We start from the raw sequence: 22,909 nt of genomic DNA on the forward strand, positions 1-22,909 counted from the left end.
GAGACTAAAACAAAGGTCCTTGAGGTTGTCTCCTCCAGGGTGCTTCATATTCCTTCCCTCCAGTGTCAGCTCAGACCCTAACACTGGATTCATTGCAGCATTGGTGTGAAGTTGAAACCGTTCTCACAATTGCCACATTGTAGCATGAATGTGCCAACAGCAAAAGGGCTCTGTAAATGCTGAGAACCACCATAATGAGACAATATTCCCATTTTATTTAAGGCTGAGAGGAAAACCTGCCAGGAAGCTAGGAAGGCAGGTAGCGTTGGAATGCGTCACTAACAAAGTCAATGCTGCCTCAAACATTGAGAACGCCTAACTGGAGGTCCAGAAGAAGGCTTTTTGAGTGTTCTTGGAACTCCATGCATCCAGATAATTGTACAGTATGCCATCACGTTCGACTTGTGCCTTGTATGGTGGATGGTGGATAGGCTTTGGAGAGTCAGAAGGTGAGTTACTCTCTGCAGAAACCTCAGCCTCTGACCTGTTTTTGTAGCCACAGTATTTATATGGCTAGTCCAATTCAGTTTCTGGTCATTAGAAATCCCCAGTATGTTGATAGTAGGGAATTCAGTAATGGCTATTGAATGTCAAGGGTAGATGGTTGGATCCTCTCTTTCTTTTTCAATTTAAAGTACTCAATTCATTTCTTCCAATTAAGAGTCAATTTAGTGTGGCCAATCCAGCGGGGCTGGTTTAGCTCACTGAGCTCACTGAGCTAAATCGCTGGCTTTTTAAAAAAGCAGACCAAGCAGGCCAGCAGCACGGTTTGATTCCCGTACCAGCCTCCCCGGACAGGCGCCGGAATGTGGTGACTAGGGGCTTTTCACAGTAACTTCATTGAAGCCTATTCGTGACAATAAGCGATTTTCATTTTTTCATTTAATCTACCCTGCACATCTTTGGGTTGTGGGGGCGAAACCCACGCAAACACTGGGAGAATGTGCAAACTCCACACGGGCAGTGACCCTGAGCCGGGATTGAACCTGGGACCTCGGCGTCGTGAGGCAGCAATGCTAACTGCGCCACCGTGCTGCCCGGTTGGATCCTCTCTTATTGGAGATGGCCATTGCCTGGCATTTTTGTTGCATGAATGTTACTTGCAATTTATCAGACCAAACCTTGGTATTTGGTCATGCTGCAGATGTATCTAGACTGCTTCAGTATTCGAAGAGTCATGAATAATGCCGAACACTGATATTCACGAATATCCCAACTTCTGACCTTATGATGGAAGGAAATTTATTGATGAAGCAGCTGAAGATGGTTTGACCTCGGACACTACCCTGAGGAACTCCTACAGCGCTGTCCTGGGACTGATATGATTGATTTTCAACAAGCATAAGCATGTCCTTTTGTTCTAAGTATGGCTGCAACCAGTGGAGAGTTTTCCACCTGATTCCCATTGACTTAGGTTTTGCTTGGTCTCCTCGATACCACACTCAGTCAAATGTTGCCTTTATGTCAAAGGCAGCCACTCTCATTTCACCTCTTGAATTCAGCCCTTTGTCCATGTTTGGATGAAGCCAGTAATGAAGTCAGGAGCTGAGTGACTGACCCTGGTGGAACACAAACTGAACATCAATGAGCAGGTTATTTCAGAGTAAGTTCCTCATGATAGCACTATCGACGACCCTTCCATTACTTTGCTGATGATCAAGGGTAGACTGATGGGGCGTAATTGGTCGGGTTGGACTTTGCTTGCGTTTTGTACGGGGCATATTTGGGTAATTTTCTACATTGTAGGAACATTCCTTAATCCCTATTGTCCAATAAAAGTTCACCAAACTATGAGATGACAAAAAAGACTTTCCTGAGTGTATACGGGCTGCTACTAGAAATTTTCAGGGACAGATTCACCATCAGCCAACGCCAAAATCGGGAAAGGTAATTGGGCAGAGAATCGTTTTTGAGGCCAAAATTGTAACTCACGCCAAATCACAATTCTCAGGTGCCTTGACAGCGCTGTCAATGCGTTCTACACTGCACATCCAGTACACACCAGCAACAAAACCATTTGCAATCTGTGAAAGCATTTCTTGAACAGCGTATTCAGGAGGTCCATTTGGGTCAACATTGCAGACCAGGTTTTCAGTGTTAGTTTGTGGCTGGAAGGCGAGCTGAGAAGGTTTCTGAAGAAATACAGCCAGAGATTCTGCATTATTCTGATAGGGGGTCAGGTCTCTTCCTTTCAAGCAGTCTCAAAATATCTCTCTTTCTCAAACTGGTGTATCCAAAACATCTCTTGACAGCAAGTATTCCTGAGTGCGAACTGCATTTAAATGTGGATTGGGACCTGAGATAATTTTGTTGTCTTAGTGGAAATAAAGATAGCAGTTAAGGCTTGTTGTGTCACTGTATTGATCAGCATTGTTTGAGGGTAATAGTAAGCTATTTTCTTGTGTAATATCAATGATATTTTAATACTATGTTTGTAATAAAGTTTTGTTTTAATATAACGTATCCCTATATCTTTGTGAAGTCACTCCTGGAGTGAGGTATCCTTTCCTCACAGTCTTACAAAATTAAAATAAAATATGCCCATTTCTATTGCAATTCCAATTTAAATTTTAATTACTGGCAGCATGCAGATGAAACACTTGCGATTCAGTGGCAGAGGATGATTTAACGGTGAAATCCCCCATCAGCTGACAAAGTTGCAGCTACTGGAAGGCTATTGAAGAGTCTCCTGGTCAAACGGAGGCTCTGCATGGTTGTCTGAAGAATCTTTAGTAACTTGAGGAAGTCAGCGGTAAGAGAGGAGAGGTTTATTTAATGATATACGTTATACTGCTCAAGGCAACAACTCACTCCCAGTACAGCCCTTGCCAGAAGAACTAACCACACCAGGCCCTGCTTTGGGCAGGCTTTTCTGTTCGTTTGCACGGAGTCCAGCTGGATGGGCTCCGCCCCCTGTCTCAGAAGCTTGTACTCCACGAGTCCTACAGGGAGATCAGCAATGGTTTCCCTGTGGTCCTTGTGAAAGCTATAATACCCTCCCTCACCAAAGTCTGAAAGTTCTCCTTCAGTTCGCAATGGTGCGGGCCTTCAGCCTGTTTTTCCCTGGTGCAGTACTGCCGCCTGCAGCGGCTCTGGGCGGGGTGGAGTGTATCAATTTGTCAACAGTCGTTTCCTGGCTGACCTCTGAAGAGGTTTTGCCAGAACCTCAATCCCGGAAATGACATCATCCGCAGGTATGGACACTCTCGTCTTCATCTCTGATCCGGAGTCATGGCTCTCGTGCCGGACCAGGCGCTGTAATCAAGGCAGCTGAGTCCCCAGGCTGAGGGGCAGTTTCTGGCACGCAATACTGCCAGTTGGTCATCCTGAAGCGTGGGTTCTTGCTTCTTCAGGTGGCCCAAGTGATTGCACTCAACTTTTTCCCGAAAGTGGACCAGACCTTCATGCGGACCCCCTCATTAAACAGCTTTACGCTGTACCTTCCAGCCCTGTGTGATGATTCCCCCAGCGGTGTGACATCACACTGGCATGATTCACTACTTTCAAAATCAGAATCTGCCCGAAATGTCCATGTCTGCCAAACTGATATCAAGTCTAATAATAATAATAATCTTTATTGTCACAAGTAGGCTTACGTTAACACTGCAATGAAGTTACTGTGAAAAGCCCCTCGTCTCCACACTCAGGCGTCTGTTTGGGTACACTGAGGGAGAATTCAAAATGTCGAATTCACCTACCAAGCAAGTCTTTCGGGGCTTGTGGGGGAAAACCGGAGCACCCGGAGGAAACCCACACAGACACGGGGAGAACATGCAGACTCCGCACAGACAGCGATCCAGCCGGGAATCGAACCGGGGTCCCTGGTGCAGTGAAGCAACCGTTCTAACCACTGTACTACTGTTATCTCATCTTCCAGCTCCTTGTCCTGAACCCTGCGGGTTACTGTACCTCAGGTGTAAGTATTTTTTTTAATGCAATGAGGATGCATCCAATCCTTTTCGGCAGTGAATCCCAGACACCACCATCCTCTCGGTGAAAAGATTTCTCAACTTCCTTCTAATCTTTCTACGAATTACTTTCCACTAAGTCTATGCCTGGGGTATTAACCTTTCTATTCATAGAAATAGATCCACCCCATCCCTTTACCCACGCACCTCATAATTTTAGACCTCAATTAAATCTAAACTCAGCCTCCTCTGTTCCAAGGAAAACAAACTGAGCCATCGAATGTTTCCTCAAAGCCAAAATTCTCCATTCTTGGCCACATTCTTATGTTACAATTCAAGACTTTCTAAGATTGTGATGTTTTAACTTTCTCTTTTAATTTAAGGTGAAACAGAATGTCGGATGGTGATATCATATTGAACTCTGCCCAGAGACATGCCCGTGTGATGTAGTTGCCATGGGAACAGAGGCCCAGATTGAGATCCATAGAAACTCAAGTGCTAGTTTTCACACCAAGGTCAGGTCTTTCGGCTAGTCGTGCCAGTGGGATATTCTCACTGCCACGGGCTCAGCCTGCCACGGGTTTCCTGTCATCGCTGGGTGGGTTCAATGGAAATCCCATTGGCAGTAGTGAGACCAGAGGATCCCACCACCTGAGGAAGGAGCAGTGCTCCAAAAGCTAGTGTTTGAAACAAACATATTGGACTTTAACCTGGTGTTGTAAGACTTCTTACTGTTCTCACCCCAGTCCAACGCCGGCATCTCCACATCGTAGTTTAGTGTGTTAGTTACACACTAAAATAATGTTTAGTCAATGTTGGATTTTAGTCTGTTTCTTAGAGTAAAAGTGTTAAAATCTCGTCATGCAATTCTTTCCATTGGTCGCTGGGAATTTAACATCTTTTTTTGAAGTTATAGGTCTCTATGGGGATTATCGCATTTAGAAATCGCTTCTGTACTGTCTCTAGTGTGATCACATCGTCCCTGTGATGGGTGACCAGACTGAATGCTTAGCTGTAGCCCAAGTAGTAGAATAGAACAGTACAGCACAGAACAGGCCCTTCGGCCCTCGATGTTGTGCCGAGCAATGATCACCCTACTTAAACCCACATAACCCGTATACCCGTAACCCAACAATCCCCCCATTAACCTTACACTACGGGCAATTTAGCATGGCCAATCCACCTAACCCGCACATCTTTGGACTGTGGGAGGAAACCGGAGCACCCGGAGGAAACCCACGCACACACAGGGAGGACGTGCAGACTCCACACAGACAGTGACCCAGCCGGGAATCGAACCTGGGACCGTGGAGCTGTGAAGCATTGATGCTAACCACCATGCTACCTGTATTTCATACAGTTTTAGCATAACATCCTTGCTGTGATATTTGATGTCTTAAGCAGTAAAATAAGCCATGTGCCTCCTTCGCCAATTTATCTATCAGTCCTGATGCCTTCAAGGATCTGCAGGCAAATACTCCAAGGTCACTTTGTTCCTTATATTTTTAAGATTCTTACCATTTCCTGTGCATTCTCTTGCCTCATTTGTTCTTCCCAAAGACATTGCCTCAAATTTCTCTAAATTGAATTTCAATTAACACTTTTCTGCCTACTTATCTTCTCCGTTGATAGCTGTACCTTCCTCCCGTCTGTCTACAGCTATCTATCTTGCTATCACCACATAGGCAATTTCCATGTAATCTACAAACTTCTTAATCATATTCCCTATATTTAAGTCTAAATCATTGATTATATACCAAAAACAGGTCGTGACCCGGTACAAAGCCCTGAGGACCTCTACAGCCTGCCAGGTACGAAAACATCCATTGATGAGTTGGATTGTTTACACAGTTGTAAGCAGTCACTATACTGAAAATGAGAATTATATCCTGCAGGGAACATCACTGAATCTTCTATCACCATCCGACGGTATATTTCACTGGCAGAATAGATCCACCAGCAGCTAAACATTGGTAGAGCAGAATCAGCATTTGGGAACTTCCCAGCTAATATCACTGTAATGTGAAGTGAGATGTGTTGGGAATGTTTACTTCCAAAGGTAGTTATGCATGATTAAAACATTAACAGTGTTCACAATGAATATTTGACACCACTTTCGGATGATGCCCAAATTGACACCATGGTGAACATGTGCAGATTAATCTTAGTTATTGAACAAGCAGTGCCTTGAGGTGGTGTCTCAGAAATAAACTCTGTATCAGAGTAACATCATTGGCTGGTGTCATGTCACATGTTACGTGATGACATCATCGCAGCATTTCGCAGGATTTTGTGGAGAGCACCTGTGTGCCCGGTTTAAGCAGCATCTTGTAAATAAACCCCTTGCCCTATGTTTTATAAACTTGACGTTTGCCACCTCTGATTCTTTCTGTTGACGGCTACAACAAAGAACATAACAAAAGAGAAACTACTGACAAGACCTGGGCGTAAAACAAAATGGGAGAAAAATAGCTAACGACAAAGATTTTGTGAGCCAGACGAAGGAAGCATCGATGGAGATCCAAGCCCATACACCACAACTTCCAAGGCGAAGTCATCATTGAAGCAAGTGAAACCAACTCTCAAGTAAATATTTGGCCACTGTACAGTTTGTTGCGGCGCGTCAGTAAATCTTTTGATTGATCATGACAGCCTCTAGTGCCAGCAAAAGGGTTTTCAAAGGAAATAAAAGCTATCGGACAACTGTGAATAACTGGGGGCTTAATTAACAATAATAATCTTTATTGTAACAAGAAGGCTTACATTAACACTGAAATGAAGGTGCTGTGAAAAGCCCCTTGTTGCCACATTCCGACGCCTGTTCGGGTACACAGAGGGAGAATTCCAGTCGTTCCTTAGACTCAATAAGACACCAATGGACTGGCATATTGCGACCTTTCTCAGCTCAGTTTGGAGGAAAACATTCATGTTGCTACGGAATTTAGTACACCCAGCTAAACCTGAAGACACGTCTCATGATAAGTTAACAACTGTCTTGCAAGAACATTTCTCTCTCCATCCACTATTAATAACAGAAAGATTCCGCTTTCACCATCGTGCACAGGAGGAAGGGAAAAATATTTCACAATTTGTTGTATCCCTGCAAAAGCAAGCAAAGTACTGCAAATTTGGCCAGACTGTGGATGATACATAGAACATAGAACAGTACAGCACAGAACAGGCCCTTCGGCCCTCGATGTTGTGCCGAGCAATGATCACCCTACTCAAACCCACGTATCCACCCTATACCCGTAACCCAACAACCCCCCCCCCCCCCCCTTAACCTTACTTTTTAGGACACTACGGGCAATTTAGCATGGCCAATCCACCTAACCCGCACATCTTTGGACTGTGGGAGGAAATCGGAGCACCCGGAGGAAACCCACGCACACACGGGGAGGACGTGCAGACTCCGCACAGACAGTGACCCAGCCGGGAACCGAACCTGGGACCCTGGAGCTGTGAAGCATTTATGCTAACCACCATGCTACCGTGCTACACTTCATGACAGATCCATTTGTGGCCTCGGGAATGAAACCATCCAAAGGCTAAAGGTGAATTAATCCTAAAATCTGCTGTAGAAATCGCAACGTCTATGGAACTTGCTGCGAGAGAAACTTTGCTGATTGGAGTTCGAGCTAAAGTCCCTCAGATGGAGTCTGTGAGAAGCAGGTCCACCAAGAACCTACCATGTCATCTACTGCAATCAAGTGGGACATATGATTAACAATTGTTGGAGCAAGGTGACCAAATGCAAAAATTGTGGTGAGGTTGGTCACATTGCCAAGGCATGTTGACCACACCAACCTCCATCAGCTCAAAAGAGGTATACCAAGAAATATACCACAAAATCTACAGCATGAGTTTACCAGTTAAGTGATCCAACTGAAGACTCACACAGGACCAATGTCAGGTCAGTTTAAGGAATTTAATCTCAGCGTTCTAGTAGTACAAGGAGACCAGCAACGATTTTGGCTTTATTCAAAATTAAATGATGTGGAGATGCTGGCGTTGGACTGGGGTGGGCACAGTAAAAGGTTGTACAACATCAGGTTAAAGTCCAACAGGTTTATTTGGAATCATGAGCTTTTGGAGCATAGCTCCTTCATCAGGTGAGTAAAGAGGTAGGTTACACAAACACAGCATATATAGACAAAGTCAATAATGCAAGATGATACTTTGAATGCGAGTCTTTGCAGGTAATTAAGTCTTTACAGTTCCAGTCGCTGTGATTTGAGAGAGGATAATTACAGGTTAAAGAGGTGTGAATTGTCTCAAGCCAGGACAGTTGGTAGGATTTTGCAAGCACTCTCTCCAGTTTCATGTCTGTGAAGTAGATTCATACACAAGGACCATCCTGGTGTAGTTAGAATGAAGGAGTTGGTGAAAAGCTACTTCTGGTGGCCTGGGTTGGATAGATGATTAGATGAGAAGGTGACGTTACTCCAATCCTGTGCTGCATTGAGAAATGTATCTCAACCACAACCTTTGCATCCACGGGATTGGCCTACTAGGCCATGGCAAACAATCCATGTTGATTATGTAGGACCAGTCAAGGGACACACGTTTTTGTCATGGTTGGCGCACATTCGAAGTGGTGGGAGGTTGCCATCATGAAATCAACAACTACAGAACAAGGCATAAAAAGGCTTGTCAAGGTATCTGCAAGTTCAGTCAACCTGAACAATTTGTGCGCAATAAGGTTACACAGTTCACATCAGCTGTATTTGAGTACTACCTGAAAGGGTGTGGCATTCGGCATATAAAATCTGTCCCCTACGTTCCAGCTACCAATGGCTTAGCTGAATGTTTCATGAATTTCTGTAGTTTCTTACGGTCTTGGGTCGAACAGTTGCCATACCAGGCTGCGATGCAGCCAGATAGGATGCTTTCTCTGGTGCGTCTGTAAAAATTGGTAACAGTCAATGTGGACATGCTGAATTTCCTTATTTTCCTGAGGAAGTAAAGTCGCTGTTGCGCTTTCTTGGTCGTAGCGTTGACGTGGGTAGACCAGGACAGACTGTTGGGGATGTGCACACCAAGGAATTTGAAGCTGTCAATCATCTCCACCTCCACACCTTTGATACATGTACGATACTTCACTTCCTGAAGTCAACGACCAGCTCCTTAGTTTTGCTGATGTTGAGGGATAGATTGTTGTCATTACACCATGCCACTAGGTTCTCTATCTATCTCCTGTACTCTGACTCATTGTTGTTTGAGATCCAATCACGGTTGTGTCATTAGAAAACCTGTACGTGGAGTTGGACCAAATTTTTCCACACAGTTGTGTGTGTATAGGGAATATAGAAAGGGGCTAAGTACGCAACCTTGTGGGGCCCTGGTATTGAAGACTATCATGGAGGAAGTGTTGTTGTTTATCCTTACTGATTGTGGGCTATGCATCAGAAAGTCAAGGATCCATTTGCAGAGGAAGGAGCCAAGTCCTAGGTTTTGGAGTTTTAATATGAGTTTGGCAGTGATTATGGTGCTGAAGGCGGAGCTGTAGTCAATGAACAGGAGTCTGATGTAGGAGTCCTTGTTGTTGAGATGCTTCAGGAATGAGTGTAGGGCAGTTAAGAATCAACTACCCCCCATTAAAATGACCTAGCAAGATACTCAGTTCAAGGCAATTAAGGATGGGCAACAAATGCTGACACAACCAACGACACCCACATCCCAAGAACAAATTTAAAAAATTATAACAAATTCATCTTCAATGGGCCTGGGCGTAAAATGTCAATGTTCAACTGGAAAACTTCAAATTAAAACCCAAATTTTTTTTCCCACATTACCCATATTTTGGTATTTTTTGTCTGGTCACAGATGATGGAGCATGACTGCTGCGAAGACTCAAAGTGCTGTGTTTCAGACTTCACATGCAATGCAACACATGCAAGTTGAACAATTTTCCTGACATATCAGAAGTCCATCAAACAGCAAAGTAGGCAACCTGCAGTAGGTTTTCTGAGGGAATGTATCATTTTACAATTAACCTAATTGGCAATTCATATCAACAGCTCTAACATAAATTGGTAATGTTGAGTTTGTGCTCGTCTGACGCTTATTTGCATTCCAACATAGGCAAATGTGCAAAAATTGTGGAATAGGTTTCTGTTCACATGATCAATGCAACGACCAGCATGAATTTCTGTGTAATTGTGACTCAGTAAACTTGGCGAAAAGAGTCATCCAGACTCGAAACGTTAACACTATTCTCTCTCCACAGATGCTGTCAGACCTGCTGAGATTGTCCAGCATTCCTTGTTTTTGGTGCCATTATTGTTGTGCTCTGTTGGTGGACTATTGGGTAGCACCAATAGGAAGAAAATTAAATTGAGAGGTAATAATGCATTCTTGCAACCTATGAATACTTTCTTTTCTCTTGGCCATAAAATTCACTGCAGCCCTGGACACCTGTCCTGGGAGTTCGGCGAAAGCTGTTGAAATCACAGAGATAATCCCAGCAACAATTGACTCCACGTTACAGTCATTAATCTTGATGAAAAACATGCTGTGCTTCCTCTGCCTCATTTCTCGCAGAAAGGTGTCCAGCTTACTACCAGTGAAATCATAGGAACCTCACTTACAGTGGAAATGAAGGCTCAATGAGCCTTGCGCCCATACAGAGATAGGTTTTATGTATTGATTGCACTATTGGTGCACATTATACGTTGTGGGGCACACTGATCTCAGAACTTATATTAGGGTCCCAGCACCCAAAACCTCACTTTGGTGCCACTGATGGTATTGATATCCCTGTGGAACTATAGATGGTTATTAGAAAGATATAATTTGTGTTAGGTTTCAGTTTGCAACATTAACCACAGGAGCAAACTTGGGTGATGCTATTACAGATTTTTATTCAGTCTATGCCATCTACGACTTTTCTATAATGCATGTCATAGTCTTAATAAAATTAAAACTGTGTTAAAGGCAGTTAAAATGGATTACTGCAGAGACGCAGAAATGAAGGCCAGCGATGGCCAGTGAAAATGGAATAAGGGAAATATTTTGCTATTTTAAAGCAAAGTTCAAAAGGAACTAAAAGCTGTAGGATATGTCACATTATGTTTATTATTATCACTCTGAACTATTTTCAGCAACTCTAAAAACACTGTGAATGCCCACAGGACATGAATGAGTGCAGTGTTCCATTGTGAAATCATGGTGGGTGAATTGTTTCTCATAATGAATGAATGGCTGTGCCAAAACGATTATGCACTTGATAGGAACTGACTGTGCTGGAATGTTTTAATGAGAAAGGAAGCTGACCCCAACCTTCATAGTGAATATGTTCTCAATATCCCTGATGCTTTTGATTCAAATGCTTCAGTAAAATAATTAATAAATTTCAATATTATGACGAATGAATATCTGTGGCTGTAAATTCATCTCGCCGCTGTAAGAGTGGACTATCAGATCAATCACATGATAAGACATTTTTTTCTTCCAGCAGATGTACAAGCTAGTTTCAGTAAAGGTGTGATGGTGCATATAGGATTCACCTTTTTCTGACTTTGTTTTACAATTACTGGTCTGTTAGAAGAATGAGCAAGGCTCAGGGTGTTTTAGATGGATACAGTCGCATCAAATCCCAATTCAGAATATTGTGATTAACAAAAAGAAGGAAACGCTAACATTTTTAAACCACATTTCACAACCTCCCAACATTCAACATGCAATGAAACCCAGTCACTATTGTCATGTGACAAAGCAGCATGGTAAGATCCCACAATCAGCAATAAGATAAACTGCTTTGAGTAATACTGGTTCAGAGATAATTATTGGTCAGGACAGGGGAAGAACTTCTTAATGAAAGATGTATTGAGGTATTTTACATCAATCTGCGTGGCAAGGCCTCAGTTAAATGCCTCACATGGATAACATCACTAACAGAGCACCACTACTTCAGCAGGCACTAAAGTGTCAACTTAGAACAAGGGCCTGTGAGCTTCTGAACCATGTCATTAGGCTAAATCGAGGCACCCATTCTCCATTTGTTAAAAAGGTAAACTAAAAAATGGCTTTTGCAGCCAATAGCCATTATTGTGGGATGGTGGGGGTATCCCTCCTATGGATGGCCTGTGGCAATGGCTGGTCCGTCCAGGCAGGCAGGCAAGGAATGCCTCAAGGCCTGCCTCGAGTGTTGGGCCATTGTGAGGCTGCCTCCAGACAGTTGAACTCACCCCCAACTCCTAAAGACTGATTGAAAATACCAATCAGCCTCCTTTCATAGGCCTTAAATGGTCATTTATAGACTGGATCATGTATCTGCAGTATACAGCTAGAAAACTCTACCAGTACTCCACAATTTACCTCTTTGAAAATGGGGAAGGGCAGGTTTGAGCCAGTGAACTGGTACGCATGCCGAAGGCACTATTTTAAGAGCACCCGTGCCTCTGATCCTGGCCCTGGCGAGGGCTGACGATCAAGCCCTCTGCAACTGAAACAAAGACTTTCTAAGTTAGAGGTAAGAGTGCTACATTGTACCAAGACCGGCAGAAAATAGAAACAAATTTCCAGCCAAATATTATTTCATACAATTGGCCCAGTGGGCATATCATGACATGCTTTACTGGTTAAACATTTGGCTCAATTATTATTTGTGCTAAATGCTGCTGGGAGTGTGAACACATAATGGACAGACAAAGCCTCATCCTATGAAAAGTGGACGAGAATGAGGTCTTCCCTTGCCACCGCCTGTCTTCCTTCCTCCGGCTATTCCCGTGGATCCTCCCTTGGTTCATCCAGGGAGATCCTCAAGGCGATGTAGTGCAGTGCACCACCAGAGTGGCCCACGCATCAAAACTGCATTGTTACCTATCAAATGTATAGCTCAATTGCAGCATGTGTGGCAGCATGGGGCTTGTTATACTGTGTCTCCTCATCGGTCTCCAGTCTAACATTGGCACCATCAGCCAGGACCTCAGTTGGTACCCTTTATCCCCCAAGAGCCAACCCATCATCTCGGGGATCTCCGAATGCCCCAGGATGTAGCTGCCATGTACTCTCCCTGGGAAGCGTGCACACGTGTGCATGGCCCAGAGGTGGTAGTTGCATACGAGTTGAACATTGAGGGAGTGGACCCCTTCCTGTTAATAAGGGAACTCCCTGATGCCCCAGTGCACGCAAGGTGAAATATGTGCCATTTATTAACCTCTGGACCTGAGGCATCCCGGTGATGGTGGATAATCCTGCTGCCCGGGCATCTTGATACACTTGGTCCAGCTCAATGTTAATATAGTCAGCTGCCCAAGCATGTGGGTGCCCGTGAGCTCACAAATGCACTTGTGGGCTGTAGCTTGGGAAATGCCGTATAAGTCCCTGCTCAAGCCCTGGAATGAAACCAAAGTAGAATGGTTCAGGGCTGCGGTGATCTTGACGGCCACCAGAGCGGGTGTCCTCATCCTCCTTGGGATGCAATATCCGCGAGGAAATGGCACAGATGCTGCACTGTCTCCTGGTTGAGACGGAGCCTCTACTGCCATGCTGACCGACATCTCCTCGAATGACCAACAACGCCTGTATTCCTTTGACCATCGCTGGCCTTCATCTCTGCGTCTCTCCTCGGCAGCCATGTCTGCACGGTATCCAGGGTTCAGGCAAATTGTCCAAGCCTTACACTTTGTTTGGAATGCTGGGAAATAACACTCGTCTGAGGCATGTACCCACGAGATTGCACTTGAGAGCTGTGAACAATGCCAATTCGTTATTAGAAATACGCTCCAGCTGTGAAGCTAGGAACTGCTCACAGTCACAGGGAGTTAAAGTGACCTTCAGTATGTAACCGCGAACAGGGCTCTGTCCTGGACATTTGTGGTTGGAGAGACAGGCAGCAGACGTAGTTGCTTCTGTTATGGGTATGCACAATATTGGAGGATGGCCTGGAGGTCCCACAGACACTAAGCCACACACCCCTCCAGCCTGGGGATTACCCCAACTATTACTATTAAGCTATTTTGCTGGTAGGGACGGCTGGTTTTCAAACAGTCGTGCCAGATTGGCTTCAGCAGTCATAGGATGTGGGATTTTACATTTGTTGAATAGACTGGAGAGGTCACTCTCAATCTTGCTTTTTGACTTTAACAGTTTTTCATTGAAGCGCCCTGCCCCCCGACCAGGCCCACCCCCTCCAGAGGGTTCCCCCCACCCTCCCGGACATCATGATCCTTTCTTCCCACGCCCCCTTCACCCCCGAGCACTGGGGCAGCAGCCAATGCTGGATAATTGCAATGGCTACTCACCTCCACAGCTCCCCTCGGCATCCATCGCTCTGGTTTTACGTTTATAAATAGGTGTGCTGAAAGGCACCAGTATAACCTCCGCTGGGAAGCTAGTTTAGTTCCCAGGAGGCTGGTAGATTGGGCTTCCATCTCGCTAATGAGATGAAGATTGCCTTGAATTGGTCTCAATTGGTGTCTCTCCATGTCTGGGACAGATCCAGAACCCACCAACAGTTGGAGCCGGCCGGTTAGATCACGAACTGACGCACCTGGCGCAGATCCCCATTTCAGCTTCTCCCATGGTTTAACCGGCGTACGCGGATCCACACCAGGCAAAACGTGGCCGTAAATCACGCCCAATATAGGTGTGTGAGGTCTGGGCTTTGGCAGGTCCTGTTGTAGAAGCAGGTCCTGTTGAGTGGCTGTTAAAGAGAAATAAAGAGAAGGTAAGAAAGATTAACACAGAAACAGTGAGACATAAAGGAAAAGTAAGACAGAATAAATAAATATTTTTTTTAAAGTCAGATTTTTAGTATCTCCAAAACAACCTGAAGGAATGAAACTCTACATTTTTAATTGTTCAATTTCTGGGCAAGAGAGGTTGATTGGCAGTCTTTAAGGATACTTACACTATTAATTATGAGATTTAATTTACTGTGGCAAGTTTAATGGTCAATTAATATGCAAATGCAGAAAATTCATGAAACTCACAGGGAAGTTAAGGATGAGATGCTGTTTTCATGGATTTGCAACTCATGGGGTATCTCTTCCGAAGTACATGTTGCTGCTTGATTGGCACATTAATAATGGCATGCACTGTTCAGACACTGTTATTGTCTCAACAAATTCTGGGTCAATATGCCAATTGAATTTATTTCTTATTGTGATTAAAGACTGTAGCTTGATTGTTTCCAATCAATTGCATGCTTTTTTTGGGACGGTTACCCAGTTATAACTGACGCAATGGATTGTGGAATTGTGAGCGCACATTGCATTGAACACAACTCGAGTCGGCATGATCTTTTGTGCCAGAAAAAAATTAGCTAAGCAGCCCCCACCCACATAATTGGCTGCACTCCTCCAGGCTGAATAAATCATTTTCCACTAATTGTGCTCATTTGTAGGCCTTTGACAAGACTTGAACTCTTGAGCTCAAGGACACAATTAGGTATGTTTTCAAATATTTTGAATGAATTTCTTTTTAAATTTACAAAGAAATCTGCCACAAAGTCACTGGAAAATAATTGGCATTTTTTAAGTCACTTTGAGTGATTTCAAAACAATTTCTCATAGGTGGTAGATTGACGCGATGGTCCTCAATCCTTATTTCTTGTGATAAAGCCATTTTCAGCAGTATTAATCAAGCTTTAAGAAGTCACCACTATTAAACATAGAAATATATTTCTTTAATTCAGAATACGTTTTGCAATTTCATGTCTGATTGTGCTGGCTCAGTGCTAAATAAATGAGTTTTCATAGAATTTTTTTCCGTGCAGAAGGAGGCCAATCAGCCCATCGAGTCTGCACCGGCTCTTGGAAAGAGCACCCTACCCAAGATCAACAACTTCTGGGTCAACAACTTGGGGCAGCACGGTAGCATGGTGGTTAGCATAAATGCTTCACAGCTCCAGGGTCCCAGGTTCGGTTCCCGGCTGGGTCACTGTCTGTGCGGAGTCTGCACGTCCTCCCCGTGTGTGCGTGGGTTTCCTCCGGGGGCTCCGGTTTCCTCCCACAGTCCAAAGATGTGCGGGCTAGGTGGATTGGCCATGCTAAATTGCCAGTAGTGTCCTAAAAAGTAAGGTTAAGGGGGGGGTTGTTGGGTTATAGGGTGGATACGTGGGTTTGAGTAGGGTGATCATTGCTCGGCACAACATCGAGGGCCGAAGGGCCTGTTCTGTGCTGTACTGTTCTATGAACTCCACCCTATCTCCATAACCCAGTAACCCCACGCAACACTAAGGGCAATTTTGGACACTAAGGGCAATTTATCATGGCCAATCCACCTAACCTGCAAATCTTTGGACTGTGGGAGGAAACTGGAGCACCCGGAGGAAACCCACGCACACACGGGGAGGATGTGCAGACTCCGCACAGACAGTGACTCAAGCCGGAATCGAACCTGGGACCCTGGAGCTGTGAAGCGATTGTGCTATCTACAATGCTACCATGCTGCCAGAATTAACCTAGAAAGTACATGTAGTAAATGATACTGAAATGCTCTGTACTTTGCATATACTAGTGGACCATAACCTCCGACTAGCATCAGAAAGCAATGGCTCGCTGGAATTACAAGACATTAAAGCGCCCTATGTGCCCTCAACAATTGCGCTGAAACTTCCGATGGTTGTAGCTGCTTGAGCCAACATCAAAAGAATCCCCTCTGGCCCCAGCATTGTCTCGCTGCATCTGATACACGCCTCCCTTTTCTTTTACTGCTCTAGCTGCTTTATGGCAGTTTAAGTTTAAAGGGTTCAGCGACTGTGACACGCCAGGGGGAAAATAAGTGTCAAAGATAGACAGGATTAGGGTGGTCGGGGTGGGGGTCAGGGGTTGATGGTCAGGGAGTTTCTGAGGTCAGAGGGTTCAGAGGTCGGGCAATCAGGGGATGGGCGTCGGAGAATGGCGAGATCGGCGGTTGGAGTTGGGGGGTCAGAGATCAGGGGGTTTGGCTGCTTGGGGGGTTAGAGGTGGGGGATGCGTTGGTCGGGGAGGTTGGGGGTCTGGTCTGGTGGGGGGGTCTGGCGTCAGATCATGAAACGAAAATGAAATGAAAATCGCTTATTGTCACGAGTAGGCTTCAAATGAAGTTACTGTGAAAAGTCCCTAGTCGCCACATTCCGGCGCCTGTTCGGGGAGGCGGTTACGGGAATCGAACCGTGCTGCTGGCCTGCTTGGTCTGCTTTCAAAGCCAGCAATTTAGCCCAGTGAGCTAAACAGATCATGTCCATGTTTCCGGAGGTGGGTCAGGTCCACAGCTTGGAGGCGTTGTTTCGTGTCCATGGGTCAGGGGTAGGGTTGGATCGGGTCCACAGTTTGGGATAGGAGGGGCCTCGTCGGGTCCACAGGTTGGTCGGGTCAAGTCACGTCTGCAGGTCGGGGTTTCAGGCCCACAGGTTAGGGGCTTTGGGCAACTCCATGGGTTGGAGGGGTCAGGCGGCAGGGGGAATTGGGTCTGGGGGTCGGGTCAAGTCGGCCTGCTCCTCAGGTCAGGAGAATCGGGGTAGTGGGGAAAACCTGGGGGGTGGTGAGGGAGGTAGGGGCATTTGGGTATGAGGTAGTGGTGGAGGTTATCCATGCCACAATCATTGACCATCCAAGCTTCTAAATGTCACATCTGGAGAATACCTCAAAGATGGCCTCACGGTAGCATGGTGGTTAGCATCATGCTTCACAGCTCCAGGGTCCCAGGTTCGATTCCCGGCTGGGTCACTGTCTGTGTGGAGTCTGCACGTCCTCCCTGTGTGTGCGTGGGTTTCCTCCGGGTGCTCCGGTTTCCTCCCACAGTCCAAAGATGTGCGGGTTAGGTGGATTGGCCATGCTAAATTGCCCGTAGTGTAAGGTTAATGGGGGGATTGTTGGGTTACGGGTATACGGGTTACGTGGGTTTAAAGTAGGGTGATCATTGTTCGGCACAACATTGAGGGCCGAAGGGCCTGTTCTGTGCTGTACTGTTCTATGTTCTATGTTCTATGTGCTGGGGAACCCCTCTCAGGAACTTTGCAGGTAAGAGTGTGCACAGCAATTGCCCTGAACGTGCAATTGGAACCATCCGAAGATGCAATTTAAATCGCTAACTTTGGATGGTTATGTCAGGGTTATGTTAATAATTACTCAAAAAAACTTAGGAGAATTAAAACTTCTACTAATATCTGGATAACTATTGTAAAAGGTGTTGCTTTAAAACAGTGGGCTGGATTCTCCATTATTGGGACTATATCCCCACGCCGGCGTCAAAACCACGGGGTTTTACTCCTGAAAATCCTGGAAAAAAGTGACACGATTTCATAGCCCTGCAGGGGGCAGGCAGGGCCCGGACTAAATCTTGTAGATTTTGCTGCAGATACGGGCCCCCATACTTCCAGGTCAAAGGCCGCGCATGCACATGGCGGCGGCCTCCAGCGGCCACGTCGTGCTCCATGGCGGACTCAGACTGCGGAGCTGGACGTGAAAAAGAAACCCCAGATCAGCCGCAGACCCGACCCTCAAACCTCGCACAATCATTCCCCAGCCGCCTACAAGGCCCCGCCCCGGCCTCCAATCGTCCCGCCCCCGATCATGGCAGCCGCAGACTGAGTCTGCAGCCTCCACGCGAGTATCCCACCGGCAATACCAGGTTAGTTCCACGCCGTCGGGAATTCAGCCAGTCGGGCGCGGAGGATGCCGGAGCGGGCATCTGGCAATGGCCCCCGGCAACGTGGCGTACTCCCCAAGGACGCCGCTTTTCGGTGCCTGTAGAATCATCGAACCGGTGCTGGGCCCGATTTCGGCATCAAACTGGATTCACCGCCCCGGCGCCGGCCACAATTCTGGCGTTGGGGTGCGGAGAATCCAGCCCCTTAATCTTCACGCAATAGACTGCACATTGGATGTACTTTTTAATACTTTATATTACCAATGGTTATCAACTTTCTAAACGGAATTCTCCACTGAAACATTTCTGCCGAATGTTGCACTAACTTCAATATCTATCCCTCCATCACTGGTATCCTATGGGTGCAATGCACAATGCATTTACAGGATACATTGCAGCCACTCGTCTAGGTCTCTTCAGCCAAGCCTCCCAAACCAACAACAACAATTCACCTTATCCAGCAATTATTCATGCTAAAGAATTAAAGAATGTGACCTGCATCAGCAGTTGAGTATTAAGGTCACAAAGAAAGAATACCTTCACCAGAGCTCACCAAATACATGCAATCTCTTGTGAATGCTGCTCAGCCTTTGTTAGTTATTAAAAGGGTAATTTGGACTCAAAACGTTAGCTCTTTTCTCTCCCTACAGATGCTGCCAGACTTGCTGAGGTTTTCCAGCATTTTCTCTTTGTTAGTTATTTTTCATCAAAAACAGTGTTGTGCCTTTATGTTCATAAAATAAAAATATATTAGTAGTGTGTGGTGAATGAGATTCACATGGTATTATAGTTACCAATAAGGGCAGCACGGTGGCCTAGTGGTTAGCATAACCGCCTCACGGCACTGAGGTCCCAGGTTCGATCCCGGCTCTGGGTCACTGTCCGTGTGGAGTTTGCACATTCTCCCCGTGTCTGCGTGGGTTTCGCCCCCACAACCCAAAAATGTGCAGAGTAGGTGGATTGGCCACGCTAAATTGCCCCTTAATAGAAAAAATAATTGGGTAATCTAAATTTATAAAAAAAAAAAAAATTATAGTTACCAATGTCACTCTGTTCCAAGTATATATATGTATCAATATTGTAAGTGCAGTTGCACTATCTGACCACCAGGGGGAGTAGCTCTGGGAGTACTCGAGAGTTTGTACTGGGCTCCCCCCTTGGCTCCGCCCAGAACTTCTCCCCCTGGAGCTGCTGTATAAAGATCCGTGCCACAGAGTCAGCCAGCCAGTTCACCGAAAGTTCAACGGCTAACAGGCTGGCTCTGTTGTAAGTATATTAAAACCGCTATTCTAATCCTACAAGCACGTGTCCGTAGAATTGATGGTTCCATCATAGTGTTAAGCAAAAGCATGGTCAAAGAGGTGGACCTTTGGGATGGTCTTGGAGGAGAGGGTGTTAGAGAAATTGAGGTGGGTTCTTAGAGGAAGATTTCTAGAAGCTGTATTCATCACTTCCTGAATAAAGAGATGGGGACAATAAAAGGCTAGAGTTAGACACTTCTTGTTGGAGTTTCAGATCTGGAGGAGAAAGCAAGACAAATGAGGGTATGAGAATTTTAAATTGAAAGAACTGGGAACCAATGTAGATCATCAAATTTAAGGATATTGAGTAAACAATACCTGGTGCGGAACAGAATAAAGGGCAGTAGTGTTTTTAATCAGCTGAAATTTATGGTGGGTGGTAGGTGGGATGTTAGCATTGAAATGCTTGAATCAGGGGTGGCAAAGATATTGATAAAGATTTCAAAGACAGATCGGACAAGGCAGCCACAGAGACAAGTAACATTGAGTGAGTGAGTGATGTGTGCTCTGCCTGAAGGTAGGTCGTTGGCACATTGTCTGTCAATGCTTCATCCCAAACTGTTTTCTTGTCAGTGATGATTTGCCTTCCACTCCCAGGAGCAGGGCAAGGAGGCAGATTCCAAGTTTACCTCAGCTGGAACGGGAACCAAAACTGTGTTGCTGGCTTGAACCACATGGCAGCCATCTTGCCGACTAAACTAACCAGCCCTCTCATGCAATGTGGAAATAGGCACTCTTTCCGATGGAGAGCAAATGAAAACAAAAGGTCAGCTCGGAGTTCAGACAAATAGATCACCAAGATTGCAAACAATCTTCTGGGGAGACAGATGGAAAGGTTGAGGCCCTCTGTGCAATGTCATCTGCTTCATTCTATCTTTGTAATCTGACACTGTCTACAAAGACCTTCACACCACTTTTATTGTTGACAACAAGCATAAGAAAGTTTTCCATTAATGTATGCTCAACAATTGATAACAAGTCAAAAACAATTAACACTTGGTCAGTGCATTAATCAGGATTACTTCCAGGATAGATGTGGGCAAAAATGAGTTAATGCTCTGGCAATGCGAATTTTCATTAATACGACTTAATGCACCATTAGCATTCAATGTATAGAGGAGTTTCACCTTCACAGTAAGGTCACCTGCATCGAGAAGAAACATAGAAAGACAGTGAGAACTTCCAAAAGCTAAATTTTCTTTGAATTTCAGATGCTGACTTGCTTTTTATAAATTTCAGATTTCCTGAAATTGTAATTATAATGTTCCTTGAAGCTTGAAAATTAATTTAAAGAACTAATTGGCGTTAGTGGAGATAATTGTGACTGCATGACAGGGCACAACAAGTGGTTTGAATTGACTGTTGATTTTACATCTCTCTTGATTTTTATTTTGATGGGCTTAGTACAAACTTATACTGGCTTCTCTCTTTCTGAATACTGCCTCACCTGCTGTGGTCTGAAATTATGTACTATACATAATGTGCTATACATATTGTATGATACATGCAGGGATGTCTTACTGCGGCCACATCTGGAACATTATGTGCCGCTTTGGTGTCCTTATCTGAGGAAGGATGCTCTAGCTATGGAGGGACTGGAGCGAAGGTTACCAGACTGATTCCTGAGATGACGGGACTGATATTTGAGGAGAGATTGAGTCAGTTAGGGTTGAATTTACTGGAGTTCAGAAGAATGAGGGGGTATCTCATAGAAACAGTGGAAAGTCTAACAGGATTAGACAAGGCAAATGCAAGAAGGATGTTCCCGATGGTGGGGGTGTCCAGAACCAAGAGTCACAGTCTGACAACACCGGGTGAACCATTTAAGGACTGCGAGATGAGAAGAGATATCTTCACCCAGAGAGTGATGAGACTGTGGAACAGGAGGTAGTTGAGACCAAAGCATTGTATATTTTCAAGAAGCAGTTAGATATAGCTCTTGGGGTGAAGGGGATAAAAGGATATGGAGGGAAAGTGGGATGAGGCAATTGAGTTGGATGATGAGCCATGACCATCATTTCTATGCCTCTAAATATTGAAAATAAGAGTTAAAGAAATTCTAATGGTGTTGTAGGGCGGGATTCGCTCAGTCCACACCGAGTCGGAGAATCGCCGGGCCGGGTGCGAATCACGTGATGCCACCCTGACCGGTCCGCCGATTCTCCGCTCACTGGCACGGCGCCAGTCGGGGGCTGCTTTATGCTGCTCCACCCGGCAATTCTCCACCTGGGATGGGCTGAGTGGCTGCCCAAAAAAGCCCAAGTCCTGCCAGCGCCGTTCACATCTGGTCTTACCTGGCGGCACCTCAGCATCCATCCTGCGAGGGGGACCTGGTGGGGTGGTCGGGTGTGTCCGACCCCGGGGGGGGGGGGGGGGGGGGGACACCTCCACCGTAGCCTGGCCCACGATCGGGGCCTACCGATTGGCATGCTGGCCTCTCATGATGGGGGCATCTTTTGCTCCGCGTTGGCCCCTGTAGTCCTATGCCTTGTTGCGTCGGGGCCAGCGCGGAGAAGGGAGCTACCGCACATGCGCAGACCCGCGGCGCAGCTATATCAGCAGCTGGAGCGGTGTGGGTCACTCCAGTGCCGTGCTGGCCTCCTTGTAGGGCTCAGGATCACTGCTCCTGGGGTCCTGTTGACGCTGTCGACGATGGTGTCAACACTTAGCCTCAGGATCAGAGAGTCCTGCCCGCAGTTCTTTGTACTTTGAAAATGGTATTACTGGAAAGAATTTTGAAGCCTTTCCTGGAGGCCCTCCCACTGATAACATTTGTTTGTGAGAAGAAAGGAAGGAGGACAACACTTTACCATTCAGAAAGTATAAACTGTGCTCTTTATAGAAAAGCAAACTCATCTCATGCACTAACTCTCATTTGAGAAATGTATATGTTCAACTTCCACTTTCTTTTTCACATGTCAGTGCTCAAGAGTGATATCTGTATGATTTGAACATGTCAATGAAATTATAGAATGTTCTAGAACATAAACAGACCACTTGGCCCATAAAGTCTGCACCAATGCTTAACTCCACCTTGTCTAATTTTATTCACTCCCCAAACCATTTAAAATTACTCGATTAGAAGCAACTGTCTAAGTCCCTTTCAAAACAGAATATCTCAAT

This window comes from Scyliorhinus canicula, chromosome 5 (assembly GCF_902713615.1).
Source record: "Scyliorhinus canicula chromosome 5, sScyCan1.1, whole genome shotgun sequence".
In the NCBI taxonomy this organism is placed as follows: Eukaryota; Metazoa; Chordata; class Chondrichthyes; order Carcharhiniformes; family Scyliorhinidae; genus Scyliorhinus; species Scyliorhinus canicula.